The sequence below is a fragment of the Pleurodeles waltl genome, chromosome 6 (genome assembly GCF_031143425.1).
Source record: "Pleurodeles waltl isolate 20211129_DDA chromosome 6, aPleWal1.hap1.20221129, whole genome shotgun sequence".
Lineage (NCBI taxonomy): Eukaryota > Metazoa > Chordata > Amphibia > Caudata > Salamandridae > Pleurodeles > Pleurodeles waltl.
Window position 1 is genome coordinate 742,905,631 of NC_090445.1, and position 16,728 is coordinate 742,922,358.

General features: G+C 45.2%; 1 long non-coding RNA gene across 2 annotated transcripts in view; it reads right to left on the reverse strand.

Moving 5' to 3' along the window:
* The window catches only part of LOC138302035 (uncharacterized), a 173,984-nt gene extending 157,645 nt beyond the window's left edge, over nt 1–16,339 (reverse strand). For both annotated transcript variants that reach the window (XR_011205233.1, XR_011205232.1), the window contains exon 1: nt 16,173–16,339. This is a non-coding gene — a long non-coding RNA (uncharacterized lncRNA). The remainder of the gene's footprint in view (nt 1–16,172) is intronic.
* Nucleotides 16,340–16,728: the final 389 nt, after the last annotated feature.

The window sequence follows — 16,728 nt, forward strand, 5'->3', positions numbered from 1 at the left end:
TTACCACACACAGAAGAATTACTGGGAACTACAGTGAGTGTAAACTGTTGTTTTATATTTTTATATGTTCAGTTTCACGGTTAGCATTACTGTCATGTATTCAGTTAGAGCTTTTCTGTTTGTAGTTTTGTACTTATTTATAATTAGTAAGTGGTTTCTTTGTTGTTTAAAAAAAGTGATGGTGTGCATGGAGTGGCGCTTGGCTGGCGGTGTGTGCGGAGTGGCGCTTTGCTGACGGAGTGCATGCGGTGGCGCTTGGCTGGCGGTGTGCGTGGGGTGGCGCTTGGCTGGCAGTGTGTGTGGGGTGGCGCTTGGCTGGCAGTGTGCGTGGGGCGGCGCTTGGCTGGCGGTGCGCGTGGGGCGGCGCTTGGCTGGCGGTGCGCGTGGGGCGGCGCTTGGCTGGCGGTGCGCGTGGGGCGGCGCTTGGCTGGCGGTGCGCGTGGGGCGGCGCTTGGCTGGCGGTGCGCGTGGGGCGGCGCTTGGCTGGCGGCGCTTGGCTGGCGGTGCGCGTGGGGCGGCGCTTGGCTGGCGGTGCGCGTGGGGCGGCGCTTGGCTGGCGGCGCTTGGCTGGCGGTGCGCGTGGGGCGGCGCTTGGCTGGCGGTGCGCGTGGGGCGGCGCTTGGCTGGCGGTGCGCGTGGGGCGGCGCTTGGCTGGCGGTGCGCGTGGGGCGGCGCTTGGCTGGCGGTGGCAGCCAAATGGCAGTCCACACACTCCCATCAGCTGGTGTGATTGCTGTATCAGGCATGTGGGCGTATAAAAGTGATGGGCCCTTGAGTGGCGCTGTCTGTCGATGCGAGTATTTTAATGTTTTGGGCCCGGGGCTGGCGGCGTGGATGGTCTTCTGCATATCATGTATGAAAGGTGTGTGAATGGACTGTGTCGCAGCTTTACAGCTCACGAGCTGTGAGTCATTGGTTGAGCTTTTTGGCCTATCAGTTATTAACAGTGCATTTCATTTTTGTGAAATCTCTTGTTAATAATGTTTGATCTACTGAACTATCACTCACCCTCCTGCCAAATCCAACCCGTATGTGTGGTAAAAATATCGAAACCTGCTCCACTGTAATCAGGTGTCGCAGCACACCCATGACACGCTAGGTGTCTAGGGTGGGACCCCGATGATGAAGCATGCCAACAACTTGGTTGGTGGAGGAGGGGTCTTTTTAACATAACATAAGTTATTTTCACATTTTTAGTGTTTGGAATATCACAGAAGTTCGTGGACACATCAACATTTTCTATTACAAAACTACCTGTGTTTTGGGGGAAGGCAACCTACGTTTTTGGTCCCAGTTGCGGCCTTCATCTAGGGAAACCTACCAAACCCAGACTTTTTTTTAAACTAGACACCCAGAGGAGTCCAGGGAAGTGTGACTTGTTTGTTTCCCTTAACATTTTCCTACCAAGACTCCTCTGCAAACCTCAAAATTTGCTTAAAAAACATATTTTCCTCACTTTTCTTTGTAGGATCACCACTCCGGCACAAGATTGCCTTCCACCTGGCATTCCCCTCAGGCTCCCAAATAAAATGATACTTCCCTTGTGTGGGTCCCCAAAGCAGAGTCAGCCTAAGGATGTGTAAAAGAAAAATATGTGCTTATCAACTTGCTGTGCTATCCCCTCAATCGCTACAGGTTTTTGGCCTTTTTCTGTTGCAGGCACCTGGGCCACCCACACAAGTGAGGTACAATTTTTATCAGGAGACTTGTGGGAACGCTGGGTGGAAGGACATTTGTGACTCCTCTCAGATTCCAGAACTTTCTGTCACCAAAGTATGAGGAAAAAGTGTTTTTTTGGCCAAATCTTGAGGTTTGCAAAGGATTCTGGATAACAGAAACTGGTGAGAGCTCCACAAGTCACCGCATCTTGGATTCCCCTAGGTGTCTCGTTTTTAAAAATGCACAGGTTTGGTAGGTTTCCTAAGGTGCCAGCTGAGCTAGAGGCCAAAATCCACAGCTAGGCACGTTGCAAAATACAGCTCTGTTTTCTTTGGAAAAATGTGATGTGTCTATGTTGTATTCTGGGGCATATACCCGGTATGGATTGAAAACCCATTGCAAGGTGCAGCTCCTTTATTGTCTCTAGGTACCTAGGGATCTTGATGAAACTACAAGCCCTATATATCCCTGCAACCAGAAGAGTCTAGCAGACGTAACGGTACATTGTTTTTGAAAATCTGACATGGCAGGAAAGAGTTACAGAGTAAAACGTGGAGAGAAATGACAGTTTTTCACCCAAATTTCAATATTTATTTTTATTTTAGCTGTTATTTTCCGTAGGAAAACCTTGTAAAATCAACACAAATTACCTCTTGCTAAATTCTGATTTTTCTCTACTTTTCAGAAATGTTTAGGTTCCCGGGATCCAGCATTGGTTTCATACCCATTTCTGTCACTAACTGGAAGGAGGCTAAAAGCACACAAAAAAGTAAAAATGGGATATGTCCCAGTAAAATGCCAAAACTGTGTTGAAAAATGCAGCCCTTTTTTCCCATTCTTTAAAAAAGAAAAAAGAAAAAAAAAAAAAAAACATTTTTGCTGTATTTTGGCTAATTTCTTGGTCTCCTCCAGACGAACCCACAAACTCTGGGTACCTCTAGAATCTGTACGATGTTGGAAAAAAAGGACGCAAATCTGGCGTGGGTAGCTTATGTGTACAAAAGGTTATGAGGGCTTAAGCGCGAACTGCCCCAAATAGCTAAAAAAAAAGGCCTGGCACCTGAGGTGGAAAAGGCCTGGCAGCGAAGGGGTTAAGAATAGTCTCAATCAGCTGAAACACTAATTTATCCTTTAGGAAAGCGAGGCTGGGGGTGGGTGGCTCATGGAAAAAAATCTTGAAGGCTGCTCCCTACAATGGAGAGAAAATGGGAGTTATATCAACATAGCAGAAAGACGTAAAAGAACTTTATGACCATAAACATTAATAGAAATCACTGTTAAAATAGGTTATCATTTCAGCCCATAATTGCACACAACCTAAACCATGGTTAACGATTTAACAACAGTATAAAAATACATGATTCATTAAAAAGACGCCATTATGTTTTCTATCAATGACATACATTTTAGCAACTTATAGTCTTTTTTGAAGGCCCTCTGTAACATAATTGCACAATAGCTTCAAGAGTGACTGCCTGCATCATTAGAAATCACTTTAACAACAATTTCAGTTATTGTAATAAGACAGAATAGAGCGTTAAAATGTGTTTCTAAGAAACTGGATATTTATTTAGTGTAAGTGACTACCCACCTCAAGAAATAATAATAGCATGAACCCTGAAAGTCATGAAATTACCCCGAGATCAACCCCCTGGTAGCTCTGGCACACAGCAGACATGCTTAGCTAAGGGCAATGCGTAAGGTATTAGTGCATAATAAAGTCAAAGTACAAAACAACAAAACTCCCAAACCAATTTGAAATACAGAGTACAATTTAATAAACGAAATTACACCAAAATGGCAAAGATACAATAAGGGGAACCGGAGATATGGTTTTCTAAAGCTTTATGTAGAAATAGTGTATGGAAGCATAGAGTGTCAATGAAAGTCACTGGTTGTGGTAGACAAGGACCCAGGTGCAATTTAAAGGTTGACTACGATGGAGCGCAGGTTAGATGCACCAACCAAGTTCATCCTAGCAAAGACTTCATTTTCTTACTCAGGGCCCGATTTAGAGGTTGGGGGGAGGGGTTACTCCATCACAAACAAGATGGATATCCTGTCCGCCGCATTATGATCTCCATAAGCTATAATGGGCTTGTAATACAGAAAACAGGATTTCCGTCACGTTTGTGACAGAGACTCCCCCTCCTCCAAACTCTAAATCAGGCCCTTTGTCCTTTAAGTCTACATCCACAACATGAGTACAGTTCTAAAGCCTCCCCAGAACCCCAGGGGGGGCATTTAAAGACTCTCAGGGTATTATGAAGAGGCCAACACCAGGGTCCAGTCCAGGTCTGGTTGCCACTGGTCATCTGGGTACTGGAAAATAAATCTTGCTGGTTTTTGTATCCCTGTAGTTTAAGAGGAGGTCAGCTTTATGACCCTTGGAGTCAACCTCTTTGTCCTGGGTACAAGAAGGAATAGGTCAGTCCTTCAGACCCCCTCTCAGGTGACAGGCAGCCGGTCCAGTCCTGTTCGTCATCAGGTTCAGGAGAATTCTTAAGTGATGTGAAGTGGGTGCCTGAGAATGCCACATTTTTATCTGGCACAAGCTAGTGGATAGGAATGACTCCCAGGGTCAAAAGTAAGCAAGTAAGAAAGAAACAAAGAAAGAAACAAAGAAAGAAACAAAGAAAGAAAGAGAGAGAGAGCGCAAGAGCCCTAAGGTAACTAGAAATTGCGCCCTTGCAATGCATTGCTACTTACCCCACATCAGTCACAATGTTTCTAAGGCATCATTAATAATATCATTCCAACATTTGAAAACATTTTATGAGAAAAATGTGCATGGCAAGAGCGCAAGTTATAGTTACCTAAGGTAACTCTCCAAGTGCAGCCAACTGGGTATAGTTAGGACCTAGCGTCCATAGGAAAAGTGTTTTTTTGTTTTGCCAGTAACTTTGGTGCAATATGATGAATCCTCACGAAATTTTCAAAACTAGTTTGCCACTTGCTGTGTTGAAGGTTTCAGGGTGCTTCATCAAGCAGGGTCAAGAAAAAGGGAGGGTCCCAAAACGTGGGATTTTAAACACAACTAAAGCCCGAACCGCTGGACAAAATTACACCAAATTTGGCAGAAAGCTAGGTCTTGTTCCAGAAAGAGCCCTTTTGTAATTTGGAGAAAATCCAGTCTAACCGTAAAAATAAATATGATATCTAAGGACACGGATCTGAGGAGGTGGCGGTCCCCTAGGTTCACTGAGCCCAGTTAAGGGGGCGGGGTCTGCGAGGCCCACCTCCCTTTTCTTATTAAAGTTCCTTGTAGGTGGTGGTTTGCAGGGCAAAAACAGCCCTGTGTGCCTGCTCCAGGATTATTAGAATTACCCTGATGCCCCTAGGCCCACCCAGGGGCTATTTTGTATACAAGCACGAAGGCAGCACTTGTTTTTTTTAATTATTTTTTGCCACGGATTCACAGAATTTTCACCAATTATTTTTTTTTTTAAAGTTTTTGACCTGGCGCAACCCTTGGGAGGCCCCAGCACCAAGGCTATTCCTACTCTAACCACTTTTCTTTTGTTTCCCAAGGCTGAGCGTGGTGCAGGGTGACTGCTTAATGGGGTTTTGGCTGCAGGTCCAGCCACAGGCCAGGCTCTGCGGCCAACACCCGCTGCACACAGCCAATTAGTGGGGCTAAGCCTCAGGGCCAAATATAATTTCCCCCCTAGGGGAGGGGGGAATTATTTTAGCCATTTCTACCCCCCTGGGGGGTAGATCAGCCTATTTTGATTAGGCTGATCTGCCCCCAAGGGGGCAGAAACCACTAGGCACCAGGGATTTTGTTGTTGTTTTGTTTTGCAGATGGGGAGCGACCCCTTGGACAAGGGTCGCTCCCCTGGAGGGGCAAATTGTATTTAGGCCATTTCTGCCCGCTTTGGGGGCAGATTGGCCTATTTTGATGAGGCCAATCTGCCCCCCAAGGGGCGCAGAAACCACTAGGCACCAGGGATCTTTTTTTTGCGCCGTCACACAAGGGGAGCGACCTTGTAGGGCAGATGGGGGCAGATTGGCCGATTTTAGGTCAGGCACCAGGGATTTTTTTGGGGGCGCCAATGTCACGCAGGGGGAGCGACCCCGTAGGCAAGGGTCGCTCCCAGGGGGGGGTAAATTTATTTTAGGCCATTTCTGCCAGCCCGGGGGCAGATCGGCCTATTGTTATTAGGCCGATCTGCCCCCAGGGTGGGCAGAAACATCTAGGCATCAGGGCAAATTTATTTTGGTGTTTTTTTTTTGTTTATTTGTTTTTTTAGAGATGGGGAGCAACCCATTAGGCAAGGGTCGCTCCTCTGGGTGGCAAATTGTATTTAGACCATTTCTGCCCCCCTTGGGGGCAGATTGGCCGATTGTAGGTCAATCTGCCCCCAAGGGGGCAGAAACCACTAGGCACCGGGGATTTTTTTTTTGGCGCCAATGTCACGCAGGGGGAGCGACCCCGTAGGCAAGGGTCGCTCCCAGGGGAGGTTGGGGGGGACAAATTTATTTTAGGCCATTTCTGCCCCCCTGGGGCCGGCTGAGCTAGAGGCCAAAATCCATAGGTAGGCACTGTTTTCTATGAAAAAATGTGATGTGTCCAAGTTGTGTTTTGGGCCATTTCCTGTCACGGGCGCTAGGCCTACCCACACAAGTGAGGTATAATTTTTATCGGGAGACTTGGGGGAACGCTGGGTGGAAGGAAATTTGTGGCTCCTCTCAGATTCCAGAACTTTCTGTCACCGAAATGTGAGGAAAACGTGTTTTTTTAGCCATATTTTGAGGTTTGCAAAGGATTCTGGGTAACAGAACCTGGTCAGAGCCCCACAAGTCACCCCATCTTGGATTCCCCTGGGTTTCTAGTTTTCAAAAATGCGCTGGTTTGCTAGGTTTCCCCAGGTGCCGGCTGAGCTAGAGGCCAAAATCCACAGGTAAGCACTGTTTTCTATGAAAAAATGTGATGTGTCCACGTTGTGTTTAGGGCCTTTTCCTGTCGCGGGCGCTAGGCCTACCCACACAAGTGAGGTATCATTTTTAATGGGAGGCTTGGGGGAACGCTGGGTGGAAGGAAATTTGTGGCTCCTCTCAGATTCCAGAACTTTCTGTCACCGAAATGTGAGGAAAATGTGTTTTTTAGCCAAAATTTGAGGTTTACAAAGTATTCTGGGTAACAGAACCTGGTCAGAGCCCCACAAGTCACCCCATCTTGGATTCCCCTAGGTCTCTAGTTTTCAAAAATGCACAGGTTTGGTAGGTTTCCCTAGGTGCCGGCTGAATAAGAGGCCAAAATCTACAGGTAGGCACTTTGCAAAAAACACCTCTGTTTTCTTTCAAAAAATGTGATGTGTCCACGTTGTGTTCTGGGCCATTTCCTGTCACGGGTGCTAGGCCTACCCACACAAGTGAGGTATCATTTTTATCAGGAGTCTTGGGGGAACGCTGGGTGGAAGGAAATTTGTGGCTCCTCTCAGATTACAGAACTTTCTGTCACCGAAATGTGAGGAAAACGTTTTTTTTTTGCCAAATTGTGAGATTTGCAAAGGATTCTGGGTAACAGAACCTGGTCAGAGCCCCACAAGTCACCCCATCTTGGATTCCCCTGGGTTTCTAGTGTTCAAAAATGCGCTGGTTTCCTAGGTTTCCCTAGGTGCCGGCTGAGCTAGAGGCCAAAATCTACAGGTAGGCACTTTACAAAAACCACCTCTGTTTTCTTTAAAAAAATGTGATGTGTCCACGTTGTGTTTTGGGGCATTTCCTGTCACGGGTGCAAGGCCTACCCACACAAGTGAGGTATCATTTTTATCGGGAGACTTGGGGGAACGCTGGGTGGAAGGAAATTTGTGGCTCCTCTCTGATTCCAGAACTTTCTGTCACCGAAATGTGAGGAAAACGTGCTTTTTTTAGCCACATTTTGAGGTTTGCAAACGATTCTGGGTAACAGAACCTGGTCAGAGCCCCACAAGTCACACCATCTTGGATTCCCCTGGGTTTCTAGTTTTCAAAAATGCGCTGGTTTGCTAGGTTTCCCCAGGTGCCGGCTGAGCTAGAGGCCAAAATCCACAGGTAAGCACTGTTTTCAATGAAAAAATGTGATGTGTCCACGTTGTGTTTTGGGCCTTTTCCTGTCGCGGGCGCTAGGCCTACCCACACAAGTGAGGTATCATTTTTAATGGGAGACTTGGGGGAACGCTGGGTGGAAGAAAATTTGTGGCTCCTCTCAGATTCCAGAACTTTCTGTCACCGAAATGTGAGGAAAATGTGTTTTTTAGCCAAAATTTGAGGTTTACAAAGGATTCTGGGTAACGGAACCTGGTCAGAGCCCCACAAGTCACCCCATCTTGGATTCCCCTAGGTCTCTAGTTTTGAAAAAGGAACAGGTTTGGTAGGTTTCCCTAGGTGCCGACTGAGCTAGAGGCCAAAAATCTACAGGTAGGCACTTTGCAAAAAACACCTCTGTTTTCTTTAAAAAAATGTGATGTGTCCACGTTGTGTTTTGGGGCATTTCCTGTCACGGGTGCTAGGCCTACCCACACAAGTGAGGTATCATTTTTAACGGGAGACTTGGGGGAGTGCTGGGTGGAAGGAAATTTGTGGCTCCTCTCAGATTCCAGAACTTTCCGTCACCGAAATGTGAGGAAAACGTGTTTTTTTAGCCAAATTTTGAGGTTTGCAAAGGATTCTGGGTAACAGAACCTGGTCAGAGCCCCACAAGTCACCCCATATTGGATTCCCCTGGGTTTCTAGTTTTCAAAAATGCGCTGGTTTGCTAGGTTTCCCCAGGTGCCGGCTGAGCTTGAGGCCAAAATCCACAGGTAGGCACTGTTTTCTATGAAAAAATGTGATGTGTCCACGTTGTATTTTGGGCCATTTCCTGTTGCGGCGCTAGGCCTACCCACACTAGTGAGGTATCATTTTTATCGGGAGACTTGGGGGAACGCTGGGTGGAAGGAAATTTGTGGCTCCTCTCAGATTCCAGAACTTTCTGTCACCGAAATGTGAGGAAAACGTGTTTAATTAGCCAAATTTTGAGGTTTGCAAAGGATTCTGGGTAACAGAACCTGGTCAGAGCCCCACTAGTCACCCCATCTTGGATTCCCCTAGGTCTCTAGTTTTAAAAAATGCACAGGTTTGGTAGGTTTCCCTAGGTGCCGGCTGAGCTAGAGGCCAAAATCTAAAGGTAGGCACTTTGCAAAAAACACCTCTGTTTTCTTTCAAAAAATGTGATGTGTCCACGTTGTGTTTTGGGGCATTTCCTGTCACGGGCGATAGGCCTACCCACACAAGTGAGGTATCATTTTTAACGGGAGACTTGGGGGAGTGCTGGGTGGGAGGAAATTTGTGGCTCCTCTCAGATTCCAGAATTTTCTGTCACCGAAATGTGAGGAAAACGTGTTTTTTTAGCCAAATTTTGAGGTTTGCAAAGGATTCTGGGTAACAGAACCTGGTCAGAGCCCCACAAGTCACCCCATATTGGATTCCCCTGGGTTTCTAGTTTTCAAAAATGCGCTGGTTTGCTAGGTTTCCCCAGGTGCCGGCTGAGCTAGAGGCCAAAATCTACAGGTAGGCACTTTGCAAAAAACACCTCTGTTTTCTTTTAAAAAATGTGATGTGTCCACGTTGCGTTTTGGGGCATTTCCTGTCGCGGGCGCTAGGCCTACCCACACAAGTGAGGTATAATTTTTATCGGGAGACTTGGGGGAACATAGATTAGTAAAACATGTGTTATTGCCCCTTGTTTTTCTCTACATTTTTTCCTTTCAAATATAAGAGAGTGTGTAAAAAAGACATCTATTTGAGAAATGCCCTGTAATTCACATGCTAGTATGGTCACCCCGGAATTCAGAGATGTGCAAATAACCACTGCTGCTCAACACCTTATCTTGTGCCCTTTTTGGAAATACAAAGGTTTTCTTGATAGCTATTTTTCACTCGTTATATTTCAGCAAATGAATTGCTGTATACCCGGTATAGAATGAAAACGCACTGCAGGGTGCAGCTCATTTATTAGCTCTGGGTACCTAGGGTTCTTGATGAACCTACAAGCCCTATATATCACCGCAACCAGAGGAGTCCAGCAGACGTAACGGTATATTGCTTTTGAACATCTGACATTGCAGGAAAAAGTTACAGAGTAAAACGTAGAGAAAATTGATGTTTTTTTTCACCTCAATTTCAATATTTTTCTTTTTCAGTTCTTATTTTCTGTAGGAAACCCTTGTAGGATCTACACAAATTACCCCTTGCTGAATTCAGAATTTTGTCTACTTTTCAGAAATGTTGCGGTTTCTGGGATCCAGCATTGGTTTCATGCCCATTTCTGTCACTGACTGGAAGAAGGCTGAAAGCACAAAAAATCGTAAATATGGGGTATGTCCCAGTAAAATGCCAAAATTGAGTTGAAAAATTGGGTTTTCTGATTCAAGTCTGCCTGTTCCTGAAAGCTGGGAAGCTGGTGATTTTAGCACCGCAAACCTTTTGTTGATGCCATTTTCAGGGAAAAAACCAAAAGCCTTCTTGTGAAGCCCCTTTTTCCCATTTTTTTGAAAAAAACGAAATTTTCACTGTATTTTGGCTAATTTCTTGGCCTCCTTCTGGGGAACCCACAAAGTCTGGGTATCTCTAGAATCCCTAGGATGTTGGGAAAAAAAGGATGCAAATTTGGCGTGGGTAGCTTATGTGAACAAAAAGTTATGAGGGCCTAAGCGCGAACTGCCCCAAATAGCCAAAAAAAGGCTCGGCACAGGAGGGGGAAAGGCCTGGCAGCGAAGGGGTTAATATACGTATCTGCTTGTTTTTAAACTGGTGAAAGGGGAAGATGCAAATAAAATTTATACCGCTAAAAGCTAAAAGAATGCAGAAGCACCCCATGTGTCCTTACCAGCCTACCGGTTTTTTGGCCACTCTATGTCTGTCACGGTCCTTGATCAGATTTCATGAGCTATTGAGCTCCTCTAAGCCGAGCCGTTAAGAGAATAAGAAAGTTGAAGAATAAAAAAAAGAATTAGTACATACAGAAGAGGTTATCATTTGGGCTAAGGGGTAATTGATCCAGTACTGGTAAAGGATCAACATCCAGGAGGAAAGAGTGCCATTTGAAGCACTCAACTCTAAGCGAACAAAAACGTGATCATTGGAAGGGAAAACAGGAAGGAAAGACCACTGTTGCATTATATTTCCATGTTCAAATAAATATTTAAGAATGAGAGATGCTGATAAACAATAAATAAAAGGACAGTCGAAAGAGGTAGAGTCTGGAAGTAGGCAGCACTGCTTCTTTCAGACTCCAAAGTAATGACACACCCTACAGGCCATGGTAGCCAACAGGATGCCTGCGCTGGCCTTAAAAAGCACCAGGGTCACTATATGACATAAGACCTCAATGACAGCCGATTGTATGTCTTCTTTATTATTTATTTTTTTTAGGTTTTGCCTGCATGGCACGCTGTGCTTGGAAAGTCTTTTGTTGATGAAAAAAAATCTCAAAAGGGGCTTAGACTCCGCCCCCATACTTACCATTCATTGGCTCCCCTGTCACTCATATTTTCTGGCTTCTGATTGGTCAGCAGCCTCAGGGCCATGTTCTCAAGCTTCACTACCGCTTTCTCTGCTGCTCCTTGGACACTTGGACCCAGTACAGGTTCCGGTTGGCAGCCTGAGTCCTTTCACCGCTGCATGCTTCTCAAGATACTCTTTTATTAATCACTTTTTAGCACTCCATAAGTGTGCCCTTGTTTTAAAACGGTCTCCCCTCCTTTGTTGCATTCCTTTCAGATAGTTGTTGCTTGTTTTACTCTGGCTCTCTCCCTGGCCTTCTACGGCTCGAGCTGTCCCGTGCCTGCATGTGCATGCACTGAAATTTGTAAGAGGCAGTTAGCAAAAGCAGGATATTGAATGATTCTCACTCGTCAGGGCTTTGTGTAAAACCAGCGGCCATCGAGTGCTAGCATATGTTCACATTATAATAAATCATGGAATAGCTTTGAACTAAGATGGCAAGACAGTCCCTGTTGTCCATTGACACAGAATATGAAACAGGAATTCTTGTGATTTTAATAAGTGTATTTTGTATGAACAAATGAATCATTATATTGCATTATAAATAAATGCAATTTGGGTAATTTTAAACAGGCGTCTATTGGCTGTTTCCTCTTGCAATAACTATGCTCTTACAAAATGGCTATCCTGTTTGTGTGTGTGAGGGTGGAATTACGTCACTGGGGTGTGGGAATCAGAGTACTTTTACTATGTTGGTGTTATTCAGCCCCACCTCTTTACTGAGCTGATATAAAGACCGGCTGTCGACTTGTGATTCTTCAGTCTATAGCTGAAGACAGCAAACAATGGATATCATGAGCTCGCAATCCTTGTCAGACAACGTGGGATGAACATATATAAAATTACGACTTATCACAGTTGTAGTTATCTACTGAACGATAGCATATTTCATGCTCCAAACACTATATCTACTGGACTCTACATTGTCCTGGATATTGGGAATTGTCAGCATTCATGAAATTTGTTCTATACTCGTACATTGGCCTTGAGAAAGTCATATTGACGAAACACGTGTCGGCTGCTGTGTCATTGGACTGGCTGTTGCATTCATTGGATTTATTTTATATTGGATGAATAAAATCCTCATGACATACTACGTACTCATGTTGTGCTTAGAGTGACCCATCACATTAAGGATTGGACCTTTGGAACTACTGTGGTGTGCCCTGGTACATATCTTTTGATATTTTCATAATGGAACCAGTCTCACTAGTGAAGTCCGAGTTTACAACATTTCCTTAATGCGCTCACCTTAATACTAAAGGGTTTGCACAAATGAACCACAAATACAAGTTCGAACAGCATTCACATATAGACACAAACATTAATTTAACTGCAGACAATGCCCTTCCCATTATGTGGTACTGTAAACTGGCAGCCAAAGGGTTTGTGCTGCAGGGGGTTGGGCCTTCTTGTTCTAAGGACAAAATAAACATGAAAACGTGTAGTCCTTGACCCCAAACAACATGTCCTGGGCATCAGGCTATAGGAATTCCACATCTCTGGTATGGGTTTAAAAGTAGCTTATATTTTATTTGACAGAGGAAGCCAGTGGTGGTCTTTTACTACTGCTCATTTGCAATCATGCCTTCTTGTTCTAATACCATTTTGGCTCCCAGATGAAAAATGGCTTCCACAGATGTTGAGAAGGAGTTAAGAATGCCTCACTATGGGGTTCTCCTGGCCCAGCCAAGCTAGAACAATGGCCTGCATAGCCAAAAGGCTATGTTTCCTCATGTTCACTGACAGGTAGAAAAAGGTTTATTAATCCCAGAAATTGTTGTCCTATCTGGAATTATTTTGAAAAGGACTCCATATCCGAATGACAAGGAAGCCCGTTTAATGTCGGCCACCCTGTTATGCAGCAGCAATGCCAAGTGCACTGCAGCAGGGAAATAAAAGGAGATTAACAGACTTTGACGGGCAAGCAGACTCTGTAAATCATAAGAAAACTAGATTTTTTTCTCTTTTATCACCTTTTCTGAAAGCCCGGCTGCTAGTAGATCTGGTATCCTGACATATTCTGACCCCAGCGTCATGCTAATTTAGGATCGTATTCAGAGTTGTAAACCTGTCCCTGACTATGTGAGGTCATAGATATATCCTGTGACCTAACAGGGAACACCAAGGAATCCCTCATTGTGGGCAGGATAGAGTACTACTATTTCTGTCATGGGAATAGCACATAAAGCCATGGTGGCAGGATACCATGTTTTGGAAAATTAATAGTGTGATCAGGTCTTTTTTTCCCTGTATCACTGGGAGTAAAGCCTACCTCCTGACTTTTTTGTATAAAGTTCTGCTGTTATGTGCACCCCCAGAATCCTGTACTGGCATCACCTTGTTAAGAAGGAAAAAGGAGAGAGAGAGAGAGAGGGTGGAAGCGAGAGAGAGGGAGACATAGAAATATGAGTAGCACACGTACTGCGATTTAAATACCCAAAGCCTGGCACAGCTGAAGATGGCGTGTAAGGACAGGTCTTCCAAACACTGGAAGTGTATTGCCTGCATTCCGGTAGCTGGGGTGGAGTTCCAAGCACTGAAGTGGGGATGATGGACCCAGAGCTACACTTAGAGAGGCCTTTAGTTAGCAAAGGGCTACTAATTAGCTTTTCTTCGGCACTGCCATTTGGTTGATGGTAGAGGTTACTGGTGGTATTGCATTTTCAGTCACGGAGGGTGAAGAAGTTTCTAGGTTAGGCCTGTCCCTTTGTCCACCCCTGATTACTGCTGCAGTTGGGCTGATGGCGGTCAGGTGCAGAAACCTCACATTCCATTGTGTTTTTAGTGTGGATGACCCAGTAGGGAGACTATCCAAGTGTTATCTGTGGTGAGAAACATCACGCTACACAAATGTATCTGGAGATCAAACTGAGGAGAACATGTCAAAGGTAAATCCCTTTAAGCCTGTTCTGCAGTTTGAGACAGTTTATTCACATCCCATTATCTAGAAAATTGTGCATAAAAAGTGATACCCAAATCACTCAACCTTTTTACTATTCCAAATCATTTATGGACAAGCAAGGGGGTGCGCTGCAGAATACTTGATGGACTAGTGTGTGGTAAGGGCTGGTGTCTGCCTGACAGCCATTCTCCCAGAGGCTGGAGGCATTACCTACAGCTGCACTTCCTACTGAAGGGACCAGGGATCTCCTACAGTACCTAAAATGCTAACTGCTCAGAGAGTGAAGGAGGCTGCCTGGCCCTACAGGAGGAGAAACTGTAATACGGGGGTGGGGGATGCACATACCAAAGTATACCAGAGACTTACCCGACCAACACCCGGAGAGTGAGAACTCCTTGAGAGCGAGCTAGGGGCAACTCATGCTTCAGACGGTCTTCCCTGGTCTCCAACAACTGGTTCCTGGCAAGATACTCTTGAACTATCAGCCTCTACAGGCCTAATCGGTGCAGCATCTGCCCTGGTTACTGCATTGGCGGCTCGAGGATTCATCTGCAAGATTACTCTAGCTGCTCAATTAGGGCTAGAACTACCTATCAGCCTAGTTAGGTCTTCATCTGTTGTGGTTACTATGTAGGCTCTATCAGGCTGCATCTAGAGTCATTGGCCTAGAAGGGGCTAAACACCAACCAGCTTTAGAAGGAGCCACACGAGCCAGGCCTACACCTGCTTTCAGGCACTGCAGGGCTAAACGGGTCCACCAGGTTACCAGAAACCCGGCATGCACCTAACCTATCCAGCAGCCTCAGGAACTAGCTTCGCTGACCTCAGCTTTCTCCTACATGTGAGTGACAGGGTTGTCGGATCCACTCCAGAAGAGTGAGGAAAAGGTCTGAGATAAGAAGTGAAAGAAACCATTAAATGTGTATGCATCTGACTTTGAGGAAGAAAGTGAAAGTGCACAGGAGCATGATTCATGCTTTTTCCTGGCTGTAGGCAGGAAACAGCTATCAAGGGGCCGCAGTGGGAATAGGAACTCTGCAAGTGTAGCATCACAAGGGAGAATCATATCCAGGGTCACTGTCTTGTATTTTAAATTGGATTATGTAGTTTTTAGTACTGCTGTGTAACTAAAAATAAGTACTTTGTTTTTCTTAAAAGACGAGCACTAAGCTGGATATTTCAGTTATTGTAACTGTAGATTAACTGTTGAGCACACAGCTTATGCAACTCCGTTCTGCCTCCCTGAGAAGTTGGTTACTGCTCACCCTGGCTACCCTGAAAGGTAAGTGTAGAACTGTCTAACTTTTCCCAGAATGCACAGCCATAATAACACGACCCCCAACACAACAGACGACAATAACTACAATCCCTACGGTGGGGGCCTAGTAACCTTTCATTGCCCTGTGGCCCCTTTGTGGGGTCTCAGTCTTGGAATACGTATGTTGATCCTAGTAACTCCTTGTCATAAACACACCTTTTTCCAGTGCTGGCCTTTCCTTTTACAAACCATGATTCTCAAGTGAGTTAATCAGATTAAAGCAGAGCAAGGCTACAATTCCTAGTACACGCTAAGTGCATAAATGAAAGCACAAGAACGTATAAGGAATTTCCAGGCAAAATCTAGTCTTCTAAGCCAATGCTTAGAGTGGCAACACCAGCAACACTTATCTGATTAGAAAACTGCCTCAAGGCACCACAATAAAAAGATTGTTTACCCTCAAATATTACTGTAATACAAATGCTTATGCATTTTAAAAATGCCATGGAGTTAAATCTAAATCTTAGTACTATCCAGATCTTTTCAATATGGATGCAGAAGTTCGCTGAAGCCCAACAATGAATAGGCTTATCTACATCAAAAAATGTCCGCGCATACCCTAAATCTCTACAAAACAGCCACACGTTTAAAAGCGGAGAAAGTGCATACGTTTAACTACTTCAGCTGCCTTAGAAAAACCTGAGGCCTTTGGGCATACCCTGTCAATTTTAAATCTGTATTTATTCATGTTTTTAATTCCCGTATTGCAATTTGACCGTGAGGTAAGGGGGTGTTGTGCTCGACCCAGTGAGTCGCACTTACCTTCCTGCAACAGTCGTCTTTTCTGCTGGGCCTGCTGCTCTGTGAGCAGGATATGCTGAAAAAGGTTGTCAAGGCTCATAGTGATGGCTCTTCTCGTAACAGCAGCAGTGTGAGAAACCCAATCAGAGACAACCAAGCGCCAGATAAAGCTGTGTCGTAAGCCTGGACGGCCCCCGGAAACAAGCACCCGTCAAGCAGCTTTCAGGAGTGTCAGCGAGGCATGTGCCATGGAAATGAAAAAAATACGCAGGGGCGTGGCTTGGACAGTATGATTGGGGGTGTGAGCTTCAGATTTCCCGACAATCACGCTGGCACATGATTTTAAAAGGCATTCTACCACAAGCAAGGCGCACCAGTGGAAAGGGAGTGGAATGTGGATTGATTGGTGTACAAAGTGAGAGAAACCACACTATTTTGTGAACTAAGCCAACATTTTTTAAGTCTTTCCAAACAGAGAGAGGGAGAGAGTTTGTGTGCGTTTTTGCCTGTTTAACAATTCCTAGTGAAAACCGACCGACACCTTACTATACCTGACTGAAAGTACTGGCATTCAACT